Genomic DNA, 16,491 nt, shown 5'->3' with positions numbered 1-16,491 from the left:
CATGGCTAACTTGTTGTTATTGTGCTATTATCACATCAGAACTGTTATAAATATTGTGTTCATTTTTATTGATATTATCACTGGTGCCGCAGTGACATTATGCGCATTATGATGTTGAGGGATGGGTATTGCGAAGATTAGTGTATAAAATATGTGATTATTGTAACTTATAATTATAGATATCTGACCTATGTAATAAGTATATCCATGAGATTTTGTTGTATTGTACACAAGAGGGAGCTATCTATAAAATGTATTTAATAGGGAAGATAAAGGGGTAGGAAAAATAAGCATCTGCTTCTGACTACCCCTTTTCGAACATTTTGTGGGACATTATTTCGTTGTTGACTCATTGTTTTTGTCCTGTTTTTATTTTTATGTTCGAAATAAAATTTTCATTCATTCATTCATTCAAAGTAACCATTTATTTTACCTTAAAAAAAGTAGTATGGCAAGGAATTTGAAATTTCTAAGCAGTATTCGAGTCAGTCGAATAATGAATAGACATATAGTTACCTTCTAGAACCTTGTCATATTGATTGCACCATGCCAGCAACACACTTAACCCTGGAAAAAAGATGTTCTAGTAATATTCTTAACGTGTGTTTGAAAGGACAGATCGGCGTCAATATGACACCTCCATTTTTGACTGAGAAATGAAAATGAAATGATCTGCATTTCTATAGCGCTTTTCAAGTCAATGACTTCCCAAAGCCCTTTACAATGTGCTCCACATTTCCCAATAGCGGCCTTGCAGCCATGTAAGGCGCTAACCTGCTTATTTGGGGTATTAGGGGTTCAGTGTCTTACCCAAGGACACTTCAACATGTAACACAGACGAGCCGGGATTCTAGCTGATCCCAAGACGAGCGCTCTACCTCCTGAGCTACTGCCGCCCCTGAGTCACTCTAGGTGATATTACATTTGTCAATGTTCAGAGCCGTCAGAGTCACGGCATTTAGATGGACCAATACCTAGCATTTCGGTCTTTTTAGAGTTAAGGCGCAAGAAGTTGAGTGACATCCATTCTTTGATCTCAGAGAGGCAGGGCTCCAAATTTCCACAGTTTAGTGTGGCAGATTCCTCCATCGGAAGATAGAATTGAGTGTCATCTGCGTAGCAACGGAAACTGATATTATACTTGTGAATAATATCACCTCATGGAAGCATGTCAATGCTGAAAAGAAGGGGGCCAAGTACTGAACCCTGCGGAACCCCACAGGAGTTTGTTGATGCCCTTGCAGTATCTTTTGCAGCCTAGTCATCCTGGAAGGAGGATGACCTCTTCTCAAGGTGTCTTCATTTTCCTAACGCTGAGGTTTTGAGTTTTGCTTGCCCTTTGTGTAGGTTTTAGATGTACGCTTTAATAGCCTTTGCTTTGCTCTCCTCTCAATGGGATCACGGTCAGATTTTGTATCGTATTATTGTACTGTACAGATGATTGAGGAACACTTATTCTGTTGTCGTTTTTGCACTGTGCCTCAATAAACACAAAGAATATTATTGTAGGAAAAATGGAAAGTTTTCTTGAGTTCTGAGTTTGCAGTCGCGGAAATCCCAGACAGCAGTAGACTCGCATTACACACGGACTCAACCATTTTCTGTGCGAGTGAGGGAGTATATGATCGTCTACAAAGCTCGGTATTCTCACTAGTAATGACCACAAATTAAACAGAGTATAAATTATTTTATCGAATGAATTGTTTGAGACTCACACACGCTGATTAAAAAATAGGAATCAGAAATTTGAACGAACTCCCATAGCTGCAGCACCCCTGTCTGATGTCACTGAAGGTTTCTCCCAAAATGGCCGCAGCGAAACAGAAATGAGAATCGACGGTTTTTGCCCAATATTTTCTCAAAATGATGTCGTTTCGAAGGTGAGGGCGCAGCCTCCGGGCCTCTGGCTCTCCAGGTTAGTCATAATTTAAGACATGTAACGGTTGAATGGGGTTTGGTACATTTACTGGTGTCACCGAAGCCAAACAGAGACGAGTAAGTACTGTTGTCAGTCACCTCAGATTGGACATGGAGCTCGAATGCTTGTGCTAGCTCTTCCATGTGAAGACGTTGAAATTGAAAAACAGTATTCACTTAAGTTATTACGCACACGGAATACTCTCCTTTTTTGCCTTTAGCCATGTTGGTGGAGAAATGAAAGAGTAGGCCTAAGCTAGCTCCTGCTAAGCTAAACCGCATCAAGTGAAGATTCGAGTTGCAGGCAATGTCATAGTGATGCGCAGACATCAAATTGAATTGATTTGAAAAGGGAATGAACCTCAAATCGGCATCCAAGATGTACCCAAATCAATTGAATGCTGTTCTTGAACCATTTGGAGGATATGGACGCTTTTGGTCTCTTTATAAGGGAATACTCCAAAGCTGAAATCATATTTGCAAAGGATACTAACATTGAGTCATTTGAGTTGGAACACAGACTATTAAAAGGTTTGTATTTTTCGTTGCAATCCAATGCTTGCAGATGAGTGTAGCATGGGCATCTTAGCTGGATAACAGCTGAGACAATCGGTCGAAGCCCTTTCGGGTACCTTGTCAAGTCATGTCATGTTTATTTGTTTGGCCCTTAATCACAAAGAGTCTGACAGGGCTGCACAGACTATTGCAAACCACAGACTATTATGACACCATCCCTTGATCTAAAACCTAAACACGAGGGCAAGGAAAAACTCAAAAACTTCATCATGAGGAAAATGAAGAAGGGACCGCACATGAGATAATCCCCCTTCCAGGATGACCAGGCTGCAATGGATGTTGCAATAACAAATGATACACAAATATTATCAACATAGAATATAGGTCATTCATATTGTATAGAGTAGAAGTGTGTTTTAAGCTTAGATATAAACATTTCCACTGAGGTTGCAGATCGAATCTCAGGGGGAAGAGCATTCCACAGCACGAATAGCAAAGGCTCTCAATCCTGTGGATCTTTTCTTGGCTCTTGGGATCACTCGTAGACCAGCGTTTTCACAGCAAAGTCTCCTGACCGGAATCTAGGGGGAAATGAAATCTGAAAGATATGTGGAAGCAAGTCTATGCATTTTTTTGTAAACTACCAACAGAACCTTAAAATCATATCTTAAGCAAACAGGGAGCCAATGCAGGTTGTCAAATTTGATTACAATCTGAAAAACTAAGCATTGTATTTCGCGCAATTTTTCTAAGGGTAGATTTGAGCGTTTCCAAAAGTGGTGTTTTGGAGGCGACCCGTTCATTTTTTTAGATATTTTGAAAGAGTTGTAAAAGTTTGACTTTTCTTTCCAGAAGAATCTGTGATTGTGCACTCCTGCGCATAATATTGGTGCAGAAAAATGGATCCTGAGTTGCATTTACGCAGGTTTATTTGCGGCTCTGATTTGAATACGCATCAAAAAAATGTTTACATTTATGTTGGGAAGTTCATTGGCTAACTAATGCGTCAATCATCAATTGAATCGGTTACTCGTGGCCAAAAATATTTGGTCCTGGATGTGCCATGTCCATATTTGTGGGAATCCTATAATCAGCTGACTAACATGCAAGTTATCGGTGAGCTACTCTGGCTTTATAGTTTCCGGGTATTTTGTTTCAGACTGATGGTGATGTTTCTGTGATGAGTACATTTTTAAATGTTCATTAAATGTTGAATCCCGAGAATTTGCAGTTTCCAATTATATGTGGCATGACATATTTCAGTGTCTGATGGGGGTTCAAATCAATATATCGTGCTGATGTGGTGGTTTCTTGAAGATTTAAAGTTTTTGGGAAAAATAACCTTTAGTGTGTTTATTGATTGCAAGTCAGATAGTTTCTACTCTGCGCCGTAGTCAATTTACAGCCTGAATGTTACAAATCTGTTCACGGTTCATGAATCCCTTAATTGCGAGGGTCTTGGGGACACCACTTCCTGTGGTGTGTCTTGGGCAAGTACATCTTGGTGGTGTCCATCCTTCCTCAGCCCGGCTTTTAGGGTAGGGATTCGCTCCCCTACATTAAACAGTGCTAGTTTCCATAGTTACCGGAGGCAGAAGGAGCCGCCTGATTTGAGTGATACAGCAAATTCATCATTCTGCGCGAAAAACGAATATGAGGGCTGCGTCACACTTTTTTTTATTGGTGGTTGCTGCACTAATGGTTCAAATTGCATTTGCTTGTCTATGTTCCTCTAGAATTAAAGAAAACTCCAGCCATTTGACATTGACGTCAATGATACAGCGAAAGAATTGTGTGCCATTTTTGATAACTTCCACTGCTGTTCAATTCGATAGTAGAAATGAGGACTAGATTTTTGGTGCAAAAGTTGAAATATTGTGAAATTGAATTTAATTGTCTTTATTATTGTTGATAAACATTTTGAAATGTTCTATCCAACGAGATCAGACATGGCAGTCAAGGGTAAATATGTAATAAAGACCTTCAAGAGAAAAAAGAGAAAAGACTATCAGAATAAAATGCAAAACAATACAACGTAGTGCTCAGAGACTGGCCTAAGTTCTAATAAGAGTGCAATGTTTGCGAATGAAAAACAACAGTGCGTAGTAACAATAGTGCAATCAAAATAAGTGCAACAAAAACCCCCAAATAAGTCACATTGTTTATATTTTCACAATTTTGTGCAATAATATTTAGCAGCAACAAAAAAGAAAAACCCTAAAGTAAGTTGCAAGGTCCAATTCCGTTTTGTGCGCTCGTTTAGGGTGGTGATGGCCCTGGGGAAGAAGCTGTCTCTGAGCCTGTTTGTTATAGTTGTGAGGGACCTCTGCTGACTACCAGAGAGCAACAGGTCAAAGAGGTGGTGACGGGGGTGGCAAGTTTGGGCATTTGGAAGTGCTTGCTCTTGCTAGTAAAAGTAGTCACGACTCAAGACCAGTAGTTAGGACCTTTTTGACTCAACGTATGTGACCAAATGTTTCGATTTATTTCTCTGTGAGACCCACACTATATATTTTAAGACAAAATTCAACCAAGCTGCCAAACTTGATCTCCAGACAAAAGCTAATTGTGAAGTGAATTGTATTTTACTGCGATGTTTTGTGATTTTCAAAAATATATGAAATAATAATGCCCGCTTAAAATTTGTCTCCATCCTGACCATTTTCGTCGTAAACAATGGTTTCAAAACGAGGTGCTAGCGGAGTTCTTTCGTAAAAATGTCACCAAATACTGCAAATGAGGATAAAGATGTATTTACCTTCAGCTATACGATGTTTTCACAGTTCCAACCTTACATTTGTCTTATAAGTCCTCATGCGCGTCATCGTTATGATGTTTCTTTTCACCAGTCTCAAAGGTTAAAAAGCGCTGCTGCGCACCTACCGCTAATGGTATACATGTGGTGTTGCCGGCCCGGCTTAAATGCAGTTTAAAACGTGAATTTTATCTCAAAACAAGCCACATTTGGCTCATGAGTCATTCAACCCCAACCCCTGTCTTCATGTAATACATCTGAGTTATTTTTTTTCCTCTGAACAAAAAAGTTTGCTAGTTTATAAGTCAGATAGTGGGATCGTATCTCATTTAACAAAATAACAGATGCCTTTTCTTTGTGCTACAAAGTTCTCTGTGAACCATATGAAATAGCACGCAAGGCCTGATTTAGCAAATGGGCTGTTCAATTTCTACTTTGAAATGTACATACATTTTATATGATATATATGTGTGTAAATGTGTGTATATGACATTTCTGCAGTCCATGTGTTTCTTTAATAATTCTTTCCTTTTTTTTCTCAGGGAGGCTTTAAGAAACTAAGTTCCGGAAATGTGCCCTATCTGGATGACAAAGCATTGATGGATGGTGAGGCCTGCGTTTTCAGCAAACTGGTATGTAACTTTCTGACTGTCTGACAAATTTTCGATCAGACGCTTGGCTGTTCAATTGTGAATGAAGTGATATGTTTCGATACATTTGACTTTGGTGCAGTTTTATATACTGTCAAAAATGATTCACATTATATTTGTCTATTATCCTTTTGGATACAAATGCATCATTTATTTATATCGTCTCAGATCATAGTGCAATTGCTCTTCCGCTACATCAGGGGGCAGTGACGCTCTCATTGGCAGTGCGCAACCAGTGGTGGAGTTGTTTACACTGCACATTCAGGCTTTGCACATAATATGAAGTGTAGCTAATAGGTGTAGCGGACCCTCACGGCACCCTAAGAAAAAATATTCAACAGGGATTACAGAAAATAATCGAAGATCTGAAATAATCTGTCAAACTGTACTATGTTGGACTTGGATGTGTCTGCTTTGTTTGGACATTTCTTTCAACTTGTATAATAATAATAATAATATAATAATTTCCTTTGTATTTTCATTCTTTGTAACAATGTACACAGAACGAAATGTCGATACACCTGGAAAATTTCGTAAATCCTGCTCACCAAATGTGTATTAAATCATTCATTTGATGCACGTATTCACCCAACAATTTAGTCATTAAATGAAACTTTCACATCGGTGAACTGTATAAAGAGAATGCCGATTGAAGAATTCATTTCCCTGTCCGTCGGCAAGATCAACAGAAACATGTCAACGTATTAGTCATGTTGTTTCTTTTCATTGAAAATTGCAGCAAGTTGTTTTAAATGATGAAATGGCACTTCCCCAATTTGGCCAAAAGATAAGGAATGTGATGTCAGATGTCATGTTTCCACCTAGTATGTCTTGTTGATATGGTTGGCCCGTAGTTCATGTAAAAGACAGAACTTTTGTCTGATCACTTTCCCCGTTTTTTATTTGGAAGATTTTGCCTTTTAGCAGTTGATTTTGGCTCTTAACCAGCACACTATGTGGAAAAAAAAAAGCCATCTGCTGTATCGGATTCCTTATTGATCGGTGACTGGAAGCTTTCTGCCTGATCAGCCGCAGTTGGCTACTTTGAGCTCGCCGTATGTCAGCTTGGGTGTTTCTCACCATCTGTGAGAAAAATGTCTTCTTCCAAGGATTAAGCACATTTGTTTTTCGTAAAAATGTTTACAGTGCATCGGGGATAGTTGCAATGCCTGGTAGATGTTAATGATCAGATGTGATCATTTGTTGAGAGGAGGAGTGAAGGAGAAATTCCCCTCTTTGCAGAGCCAACATACTGAAACTGGAAATAGCTCTCGCTGCGGTGTGTATTCCGGAGAGGGTTTTGGTTTCCAGGTACAAAATATTATTTTCACCATTGCCAGGAAGCCGAGTTTTGTCACATTATAACAAGGTGTAAAGGTCAGTGAATCCCACATGCGGCAACTCCTGCAGGATGTTTTCATTTCGCACCCCTTCAGACTTGCTTTTTTTCTGAGCGTTTTCCATTTCAATGCCGAGCCGTCATCGTATGTCGCCCCAAAAGGGTAGCATGCATTTACCCTTCACTTAGACCTACTAATTTGTTCCTTTTGCGATCTGATGGTGGGCTCATTTGTCAATCTACCACAGTTCAACTTTTTCCAATGATGTCGTTTCCTAAACCGTGGACTTACCAACTGCAAGGGCTGTCCTAAATCAACATTTCTGGAGACGATTCATTGTCACATCACGATCGATAAATACATTTTCCCCCCCTTCTGCATTATATGCTCATATTTGAGATGTTTTTATAGTTCTAAACATTTCAAGTCAAGTCACATTTATTTATATAGTCCTTAATCACAAAAATGTCTCAAAGGACTGCACAGGATTACAATTACACAATTGCACAATGACCTGAGCTTAAACCAGCATGTGGGCAAGGAACAACTCAAAAACCTCAGTGTGAGGAAAAAAGAGAAACCTTGAGAAAGGACCTCACATGTGGTCATTGTATTTTGATTCCAAAACAGCTGCGCAGTTAAAGTAATTGTATTGCAGTGAAGATATTTTTACTTTGTTTGATATTTTTACCATTCAAATGTTCTTGCATTTTATTGTTTACTTTATTTACACTTGACTTTATTTTCATAGCATTGTAAAAATTGAATGTACTTCAGTTGTCATGGTGGCTTGTTACAGTTTTAGGTGCAATATCCCGGTTTAAGTACCTTATGTTAGAGGTGAGCACTTTATATTTTCTAATTATTAGTCTTTATATTGTATATTTTTTGCCAACTGGAGTGCAACCGTAATTGGGTTGTAGCCATACAAGGGTAATAAAAGTGATTTGGATGAGCTTAATATTACATATATTGTACACCTTAATAAAGAAGAGCAGTTTAATGGTCAAGAAATAATCAAATCATGATTGTTTCTCTTATTAAAACAGTTGCAACAGTGCAGCGTTTCTGCCTGTTAGCTTAAAACCTTTGGAGGAACAATGCACAGATGAGGTATCAGGTCGTAAGGTCTTTGACTCAACTCTTCTGTCAAGTGTAAAATTCAACAAAATGAGGTAGAAATACTCTTATTTCAGCGCGCATGCTTAAAATGGATACAGCAGCAGAGCAGATAAATGTCTCTTTGCTGTGCTTCAAGTTCCTAGGTTTTGCAAACCAAGACTGGTACACCGTAAAAGGAAGTCTGTATGGAAAAAAACGATATTGGTGATTAGATTAATATTTCTTATTTGCGACAGCCTTAGCAGTTACGTAACATTTTTATGTTCAGAGTTACAGATATTATCAATAACATTATATTCAATTGAAGAAGCGAAGTCCACAATCAGTACCAAAAATATCAAATCCAGGTCTAACTCAGATCTGCAGTGAGTGCAGCCACAAACCACGAGGAATCCAAATCTTTTGCAGACCAGATTTAGGTCATGTGCTTCGCCTCGGTCTGGTACTTTCTTAGGAAATTATACAGTACTGAGAAAAGTTGTACAAACACTACTCACACAAATGTGTCCATTTTTGCATAGGTGTAATAAATTAGACATCATAACCTGGTGTAACGATTATAGTTGTCTAGCTACATTTGTTTTGTAAAGGATTCATATTTGAACAAAAATATATAAAATAAATGACTTGATTTGTAATTGATTGGCTGATCTTTTTCTTGGGTCTACGACTGCGTGTCGTGTATTTCTAGTGTACAAGTGAATTCGATCCAAATTTGAGGAGAATGCATACAATTACTTTCCACGTTTAGGAATCATTTCAGAGAGGCCTACCGCTCACGTGGACTCGAGCTGGCACCATTTCAAGAGTTTTCACAGGCCCGGTGAGGTTCTCCTGTCTTTTGAGGAGTCGGTCACAGTTGGACTGTGACAGGCTCGTTCATCACGCTCCTTTTGGCAAATTGCTCACACTTCTAAAGGCGCACAACATACAATGGCTGGGAAAGGAAGCAAATTGTTGTCATACTTTGCATCCCCCCAAGCATGAGTAAGGGGCCGGGATGTAAACACGGCACCGTGCGTAAACAAGAGCCGTGCCACGGAGGGCGCTTGTGATGTTGACTTTGGCTGACGAGCAGTTCCACTGCGGTTTCTCGTGTGGCCGGTTGAGGAGGGTGGAAGCAGGCGAGGGAAACTCAGATGCTTGTCTAACGTTTCCGCTCAATCAGAAGTATGATCGTATTACTGTAATACACACAAGCGTGCGCGCACGTAGCTTTCCATCAAAGTGCTGTGGAGAAACCGTATCAGAAGAAATAACCCCAACATCTGCCCTATTGCCACCCGGATTTTTTTAATGACGGAGCATTCCAAAAGAGAGCTGTGTGTTCAAATTGTTTTCATGTATTAATAAAATGAGTAGGGCTGTAACAACCCATCCTTAAAAAATCGATTAAAATCGACTATTGAAAGCCAATTAGATCATCGATACATTGTATTACGTGATTTGAGAGACACGAAGTATGTTAAATGAATGCAAAAACAATGCACACAATTCTGTTGTCAAAGATGTAGTGCCACTAGTTGGTCCGGCAGAGGGCTCTAATATCGTTTTTACACAAGGTCTTACATTTTTTTTTAAATCTTTTTTTTTTTTTTTTAATTTAAAAAAATGTAAGAACTTGTGCTCTGTAATAATAAAAAAAATCCGGTTGGCAATAGGGCAGATGTTCGGGTTATCTTAGACTCTAAAAAAATCAATATTTGAATGCAGAGGAGAAAATTAAAAACGTCTTTAGGAGATCAGATTCATCCATTTTCATAAGTATCGTAAATAACGATTAGTTTAGACTTTGTTTACTGTGGCGCGGCCACCTGGATGAGGTAGAAAATATCCCACGGGTAAAGGTTCGGACATCCCTTCTCTAGCGTAATTGCTCCAAACTGTTTCAGTGTTTCTCTTTTATACTGCTCCGCTCGTACGAGTCTTGTTCGAGTAAGTGCTGCCCAAATATGTGATGGATGGATGGTGGAAGAACAAGGAAAGCACATCTCGAGTCTAAATAATGAATGAAGACCATATGGTGGATGGGAAAAGGAGTTTTGTGGCTCAGTAATAGTTTGGTGAATATTGCTTCTCCGTTGAGTCTGACCAGAGCAGCGTTTTACGGACAATGATATCTGAAACCTCTTGATGAATTTTAGTCACGCTATACAGATGCCTTTTACTTACGACAATTCGATTTACGATAAACAGTAGATAGGAAAAAAAAATTCTGGATGTCAAATAAATATTCGGAAAAGTTAGATTTTGTATTGTGCGCAACCTTTTCTGAGTACTTGATATTACTGAGGTGTTTCTTTCAGTTGCGTGGCGCTGTGAGAGCGTCCACACCGAAGAAGAAATCCAGCTTCAACTTCCTCTGTTTGCGTGTATACGCATACAAAATAAAGCACTGAAGCAACTTACGAACGATCGTCCGCAGGGCAGCGTCCGTATTGCAAAGTGTTAAGTCGTCAAATTTGGGTGGCTCCAGAATGAGACTCAATGACAACTTATGTTTACTGTTATATTTTTGGTTGTGCCTCATTTTGGCGCACATATCTATCCCGTCTGGGACAGCGTTCTAAAACATGAAAGCCAAGCCACACCCTGTTCTTCCTCTGACGGTCCTCCCACTTCAATAGGCTCATGAATGGCAGCAGAGAGGCGTTTTCCCGCATCCTGTGTTATGGGGCCGTTTCCAAAATATATGGTCCCCCAGTTAATTGAATTTATTTCATTACTCCACCCATTGTCTTCTCGGCCTCTCATCTTCCTCCGTATCTGTCTGGCAAACACGTTCCTCACGTCTCCCGCTCTCCTTCCCACAGCTATGATTTAGGCGTCACGCTCGCTTCCACTCCTTCGGAGCTCTGGATCACGTTACCCTGCCATTACTCAGTCCTTCCCCCTGCGAGGGAGCTCGGCGTCAGCAACGGCGGAGCCCGCTCGCTTACTCCGACCCGTAGACGAGCGCAGTTTTAACCACAGACGCCCATGGTCAGTGGAGTTGCTCCAGCGATGGCAAAGAGTCTCTGGAAAGTTATGAGAGCGAGCGTCAGGCACCACGCCTGAATGTTTTGCAGCCGCATTTTCTATTTCGGGGCTCGCATTGCAAAACAAACCGATCGTGTTTCAGAACTGCGAAAAAATGTTTTTGTTTGCAAATTGTCGGTTCTTTCGACCGAGGATTCTCCCGAATCGTTCTCTTTAATGTGAGTGATGTGGGCGATGGTAGAAGGGCAGTGGTATTATTCTATTGGCCTCTGAAGGACGAAGGCATCAACCTGCTTTAGCTAATGCACGGCCCAATGGAAATTCCCCCTGCTTGGGTTTATGATTTGATTCATGCCCGCCATGTAAAGGTACTTTATACTGTACGGAATCGCCGGGTGCTTTAATTTATGGGAGGTAGTGAGGCGTAGTAAGTGTGTAACTGTGTCTCTGCCTATGTATTCTCATAGGTTGTAAAGTTTATAGATGCCAGAGCAACCTCCTGCTATTAAGCCTGTTGTGCACTCATGTGGAGCTACAACTCCCCTCGTGCAATCGCCTTTAATTCCAGCACTCACTAAATTTATTTTGACATGAAACATGGTTGCGTGTGTGTGTGTGTGTAAAACTAGCAAGGATATCGCTGCACAGGAAGATACACTTTGGCTGGGCTAATTTTCCCTAATTGAAAAAGAGGCATCGTCGAGGGCCGGTGGCTTCTGTGTCGCGCTTCCCGCTGCTTGTTTTACAATAATGAGACATCCGGGGCGGCACGACAAAGATGTTTTCCAAAGGACGGTCGGAGCCTTAACAACAGAACTCGCTGCTTGTTTACAAGTTCCCCTTGGACATTTTGGATCAGGGCTGCATGATCATTTGCGTTTGTGATAGTATCACATCGCCTCTCGCTTTTACCATTGTGTTGTAAAAAACAATTAAACATTGCTAAGTTGCCAAGAAAACGGCTCATTGTGAAAGGACGCATTTCAAGCAGATCCTTTAATTCAGTTCTTTTTTTTTTTTTTTTTTTTATAAATTTTGGATGAACCCAATATCTAAACAATGCATTCCATAAACCAAGGGCACTTTTCTTGCAAAATACAATTTATTGCAAGAACACTGAACTTATGCATGAACTTTGCGAGGACTTTCCAGCCCCGAAGTTTCCGATGACGTGATCACATGATTCGGGTCGTTATGATGATCGCACACGTGTACGAAATGTCATCCCTCTCTGTCCCCACAATTACCAAGGCACTTTGTCATCTTTTTTGGAAAGAATAGATAGATAGATAGATAGATAGATAGATACTTTATTCATCCCCGAAGGGAAATTCACTTTTCCAGCAGCATCCCTAAGCTGAGAACAATCGAAAATAACTGAGAACAATCGAAAATAACACGGGAGCTGCTGGAGTGGCTGCCATTCGTGACGGCGCCGGAGAAACGATTCAATTTGAATCATGTACAAACAAACAAACAATTGAATCATGTACAAGAAACGATTCAATCTGAATCATGTACAAACAAACAAACAATTGAATCATGTACAACAAACAAACAAAATATTTATGTTTCAATAAGTGGAGTGTTAATAAAATGGGGGGAAAATAATTTCTGATACTGATATAACCAAGTAAAACTAATTTTAAGTTACCTGTCCAAATGAATGTTGTGTCATCTCACCTTTCCCACTCTCTCTGCTCGCTCCTGAAACTTTATCAAATAGTCCAAAATTTTACCTCATCTTCTCCGCTCACCTCGTCGTCCTCTTCTCCTTCCACTTCGCACTACAGAGACTTTTTAGCTGAGCTTTGAACAGTTTGTACCGTATTTTCCGCACTATAAGGCGCACCTAAAAGTCTTAATTTTTTTCAAAAGCTGGCCATGCGCCTTATAATGCAGTGCGCCTTATATATGGCTCAATGGTGTGTCGCAAAGTCCTGCAACTAACGCAACAGCCGCCGACTAGATTTTCCCCCGAACTTGAAGTAGTCCGCGGTGTATGATGGGATTTATATACCGGCGTTTCATTGGCTAACCAATGTGTCAGTCATCATTTGAATCGATCACTATTGGCTAAAGTTATTCAGAGGTAAAGGGGGCGGATCCTTTTTATCATTTACAGGCTCGGATAGGCTAAAGGGGCAAAACAAACCCTGCAATTGGCCAAAAAAGATGTGTCAATCATCAGTTGAATCGTTCACTATTGGCTAAAGTTTCGGAGGTAAAGGGGGCGGATCCTTTTTATCATTTACGGGCTTGCATAGGCTAAAGGGACAAAACAAAGCCTGCAATTGGCCGAAAAAGATGAATGTGAATAGCAAGTTTGGTTGGTTGTCTACAGAATATATATCTTCGCTCTCATCACCACTTCGAGCGTACTCTGCATATGGGCCATAGCGTTGACAAAGATCTGATCAAAGCCCCTCCTGCCATCTAGTGGTGATTTATCATTCTTAAATAACTCATTGACCCTTGATACTAACAGACAAGCCGTGTAAAAGCCTATAGAGTTAAAAAACAAAACAAAAACCCCTCCTGTATTTTTAGTTTTGGCACTCGGGGACAATGCTTCTGAAAATGTCACATTGTGGCGCTGAATTTCTTAAGGTTAAAGCACGTCACTATCATTAACCCCCAAAAATTGCACATAAAAGGCGAAAATCGCATGCAAATTGTAATACAGGACTGTAAAATCGCAATTAGGTTTTTTTTCCCAATTTACTGGGCATACACAATTGCAATGTTCAATATTTTCAGTCTTCTGTTATTTCTACCTAATTGCATGTTTCATATTTTGTGCAGTTTGTGTTTTGGTACGCAACTCATAGTTTAGGCACCTTCCCGTTGGGTCTCATAACTACAAATGTACTGAGCTCAACAGAATCGCAACTTCCTTCCAGTAATGGAATAAGAACAATTGGGGTTAGTGTTGATGTATAGTAAGGCGCAAAGAAATGCAGAGCTTCCAAATCCTCTTTATCCCCAGCTTCTCCTCACCAGCGATCCCTCGGATCCTTGAAAGTCTTGAAAGGCATTACATTTATTGTTCTATAAATAAGGCCTAAATTGGCATTAAAATGTCTTAAATCAATTTTTTTAAGATCTTCATGTGAAGACATTAATAAGATTTACATTTGTTTCATCTTAAAAGGTTTCGTAATTGTTGTCTTTTTTAATCATTCACCGATTCCCTTTCGTGACCACAATAACGGAACTATGAAAAAATGGTGATGTGGTTTCAGTTGGTCCTTTCAGAGACGACTCTTGTCATATGTCTTCTCACAATACACATAGCAACTCCTGAAAGAGACGTTTACTATGGACCATGGAAACGTCTCAATTTAATGTGAGGTGGCCATGGCTAAAAGCTCTACCAGGTACCTGGCGCGATGAAAGTCAAGGCATTGGAGTCACACATGCAAAAAACAAAACACATAGCTTCAGAATAGTTTCCAACAGACACCAGGTATTTCCCTGTTCTGTTCGTCTCTTGTTTCCACCGTTCCCCCACCCGGACACCCGATAACAACCGGGACAGCAGCGGCATAACATCTTTGAGCGTTCGGCAGTACGCCTACGGTAAAAGCCGAGGTTCTGTGGTCTTCGAACACCTACGACTTAAGTCAAACAAGTGAGTTTGAGACTTCTTCTATGCAATTTTCCCGGACTCTGACATTGGCAAGTTTTATTTTGTCGACTTGGTCTTAAATTTGATTTCTAAAGACATTTAAAAAAGTCTTGAATTTAACTTAACAGTAGGAACTCTTTGATCATACTGTGCAGCATTTCTTAGTGTGCAGTTATATATTGTATATGCCGGTTGCGAATAATCAACTTCAACCTGGCTTTCAGCATTTTTCGAGATGTAGATCTCATGAGTATCAAAAAAATGTTGAGTTTTGGGAAGTAAAGACACACTTGGATCTAAGTCATTTGCTACTTCCTGGGAATAATCTTGATTGATTTCAAAACATAGTAACTGAGAATGAATTCTAACAGCTTATGTTATGTTTTCTCTTTCACCTTTAAGGTTAATACTAAACTGCTGTAATCCATTATTCGGTTGGTTCATAGCAGAGATAGCTGTGGTTCAGCATGTACCTGTCAGTACTAAATGATTGCTCATTTCCTGCCAGTGGGGAGGAGGGGGGGTGAGCGTAATCGCAAGCAGCTGCCTCAGCTGGACATTACTTCTTCTCGCTGTAACTTCTTCTCAGGCAGGCCAATTCTCCTACTTCTTGTACGTGCGATCGGACACTACGTAGCATCTTTTGAAATCCGACCAAAAGTCAGAGAAAACACCGATTGACAATTTGCATCCTTTTGATCAGCCCAATGTTTAATCCATATATCAAAGCTGAGGCGCTGGAAATAAGGGAGCCATTTCATCATCTTCCTCGCTGACTCTTTCATTGGAAAACAATAAACATAAATCCGTGGTCTGCCGCTCGGATGCACGCAATGTAGGGAAAAATCCAGCTTTCCCCTGGCAGTGGAAACCGAAAGCTGGAGCACTTTAGGGTTTTCTGACATTTGAAGGTAAAAAAAAAAATCCCACCTACAGCCAGATTTGCAAATCGGAGTCACAAGCACAGGATTGGCGCCTTTGAAACTAGGAACCGAATGTGCGAAATCCTTAAGAAGCCCACTCAGCAACGCAGAGGGACTCGGAATACACCACAGTTAATTAACAAAGTAATTAAGATTGAAATCTCTGCTCAAAGAAGGGCCATAAATTGTCTATACATTAAAATAGAGCATCAAAAGCAAAGGCTTCCCATTCATAAAAGGGGTAAATTAAAGCGTTCAGACCCGCTCCCGCGTTATCCCCATCGCGTAGCTCACAAGGGACATCTGTCGGGAGCGAGCCAGCCAATGTTAAGCGGAGTTCCAGCCAATGTTCCCTCAACAGAAGCTCTCTTCATAATGCATTCATTATACATATTTGAACTGCTTTCAATAAATAATGTCACTCCAAGGACGTACCGTACGACGGGTTGCTCTTGCCAGGGCAACGACGAGTGTAAGCCACACCGCATTGTTCTCATTTCTCTCGTGGCAAACCAGATAACAAAGTTTCGAGTGGTGGGGGGGGGGCACGTTCTATCATCAGCAAACACAGACTCGCCCTGTGATGGATGCGGTTGCGTCTTTTATTCTGGTGCCACGGGCTGCTGAAATATTGCTGCGTATGAATTTAGTGTGTACG

General features: G+C 40.4%; 1 protein-coding gene across 1 annotated transcript in view; it reads left to right on the top strand.

The window, feature by feature from the left end:
- Window positions 1-1,794: 1,794 nt before the first annotated feature.
- Window positions 1,795-16,491, top strand: part of znf438 (zinc finger protein 438) — a 44,009-nt gene continuing 29,312 nt past the window's right edge. The window contains exons 1-2 of the mRNA XM_088322284.1: window positions 1,795-1,915; window positions 5,731-5,820. The gene's annotated coding sequence lies outside the window, so the exon portion shown is untranslated. The remainder of the gene's footprint in view (window positions 1,916-5,730; window positions 5,821-16,491) is intronic.

Source organism: Urocampus carinirostris, chromosome 18, assembly GCF_059441175.1.
Source record: "Urocampus carinirostris isolate Australia breed hairy pipefish chromosome 18, RoL_Ucar_1.0, whole genome shotgun sequence".
Classification (NCBI taxonomy): domain Eukaryota; kingdom Metazoa; phylum Chordata; class Actinopteri; order Syngnathiformes; family Syngnathidae; genus Urocampus; species Urocampus carinirostris.
Note: the sequence above shows the minus strand (reverse complement) of the source record. Positions and strands in the feature narration are given on the sequence as shown.